The following is a 2,032-nucleotide window of genomic DNA, read 5'->3' on the forward strand; positions in this document are numbered from 1 at the left end:
GGGCGCGGTGACCTGTTCCGTGGGGATCAGCGCGGCCCCAGGCGGCGCCAGAGCTGCCCTCCGTCCCCAAGAGTCACGGACCTGCGGCCAGAGCCACACTCATTATTTAAAGTGTAGTCTGTCTTCCTTCCAGCTTCATTTTCTGGGGGGACAAAAACGCATAAACGGTAGCTTGGAACATCTGTGGCCAGGTGGCTTCCCTTGAGCTTTGAGGTGGGGGTTGGTTAGAACCCTGGGTTGGAGTGGGGTGTCCTGTGCAGGAACCACGACAGGATGGGGGCCACGCCAGGGAGAGGGAGGCAGGTCCGGGAACCGCCCGTGAGGGGCCAGGAGGAAATGGGAGTCGAGGTTGGGGGACATCTAAGGCTGAGCCCTGGGCTCTGCTTTAGGGGAGAGGCGCCTTGCGGCCGCTATGGGCCAGCTTGTCGTCTGCTGTCCACCCTGTGGCACTAGCTGTCCAGACCTTGCTAGGGTCAGCGTGCCCTGTGCTCTGGCTGGTGTGTGTGTGGGGGGATCAGGCTCTGAGACTGTGACTGCAGGCCCCTGACCCACACACCTGGCATGTGGGCGCCCCCAGCACCCCATCCACCGCTGGCCCCTCCTCATGGCTGTGGTACCTCAGGGCACGGCTTTCTGGCCAGCTGGGTGGCTTGGCCTGTGAAGGTTCCACTTCAGAGCAGAGGGCGCCCGGAGCAGCCATGTGACCAGCCCTTGCCACAGGGCCCACTTCCGAGCAGCTTGGGGCTGGGCTGCCACCGAGGAAGGGGCGAGTTGACACCTGGGTTTGCAGACAAAGCAGACGCTGTTTTCAGATCTGACGGGAGCTGGGAGCTCGTGGTGGAGGGAAGGAGGTGGTGGTGGGGGAGCTCATGTGGAGGGAGGTGGGGGGCCGGGCCCAGGTGGCAGGGCCCCACGCAGGCCCCTGGGAAGGAGAGGGTGCCGCCCCAGACCCCGAGTCACAGCAGCCTCGGAGGCCACGGTTTTCTGTATTTGGCAAGAAAAAGCCGTTTTCACGTCCCAGGAGATGGGACACATGCACACGCACGCACACTCACCAGGCTGCCCTCTCCGTGGGGACCTTCTCCCTCAGAGGCTCCGGAGGGCTGAGCCTCGCGGCCGTGGCCTGGGGACTTTCCCGCAGGTGGGCCGGGAACTGCTGCTACCTGAGCTGCCGGCAGGAGGGACTTTCCGGGCCTCGTCCTGTGGGAGGCTCCTCTCTGGGAAACTCCTTAAATTAGCTGTCGAGTAGGTAAGCCTGGGCCACGGCACGACTTAAAAGGTACAAAACAACCAGCCGTGCCGCCCCAGCCGCCGGCGCCCTGCGATGCCAGATCTGTGTGTGTGTGCGCACGTGTGCGTGGTGCATGCACGTGTGCATGCGTGTGTACGTGTGTGCTCTCTCCACCTTTACACACCTGGTGCCCACCTGTCCTGGGGCTGCACAGGCCCTGTCGGAGGCCACCACGTGCTCCCGGGACAGTCGCTGGGCCGTCCGTCTTCTCTGTTCGGGGAGCTGGGGCTCGCCCTCGACCAGGGCTCCTGGAGCAGCCACACGCTCTAGCACGTGGGCCAGTGACACGCCATGCACACAGGGACACAGCCCACACATGCTCCCGGGCTGCACCCTGCTGCCCGGAGAGGGCGGACCCACTCGGCGGCACGGCTGGGTCTGGCCGGCCAGCCTGGGAGCAGGGATGGGGCCTGGATGAGGTGCTTCTGCCCCAGCCCCGCCTGGGCTCCCACACCGGGTGTCAGCCAGGCTGTTCCTTGTGGCGTCCTTGGCGGGCAGGTGGCCACCTGCCATGTCTTCACATGGCCGGCCGGCCCTCTGGTTCTCCTGGGGTCTCTTCTTGCAACAAGGCCAGTCGTGTGGGGCCAGGCCCTCCCCTTACAACCTCCTCTGACCTCAGTCACCTGCAAGTGCAGCCACCCTGGGGGTCAGGGCTCCTGTGTGGACCTGGGGACACCAGCCTCTCACACCTACGGGCCCAGACGCGGCTGCACACAGGCACCTGCTCCCGCGGCTGCAGCC

General features: G+C 65.5%; 1 long non-coding RNA gene across 1 annotated transcript; it reads right to left on the bottom strand.

Moving 5' to 3' along the window:
• Positions 1 to 15: 15 nt before the first annotated feature.
• On the bottom strand, positions 16 to 2,026 carry LOC106726947. Its single transcript, XR_001363095.1, has 2 exons — positions 1,056 to 2,026; positions 16 to 778 (listed from the first exon to the last, which is right to left on the bottom strand). It is a non-coding gene; the product is annotated as an uncharacterized LOC106726947 (long non-coding RNA).
• Positions 2,027 to 2,032: the final 6 nt, after the last annotated feature.

This window comes from Myotis brandtii, unplaced genomic scaffold, assembly GCF_000412655.1.
Source record: "Myotis brandtii unplaced genomic scaffold, ASM41265v1 scaffold334, whole genome shotgun sequence".
In the NCBI taxonomy this organism is placed as follows: domain Eukaryota; kingdom Metazoa; phylum Chordata; class Mammalia; order Chiroptera; family Vespertilionidae; genus Myotis; species Myotis brandtii.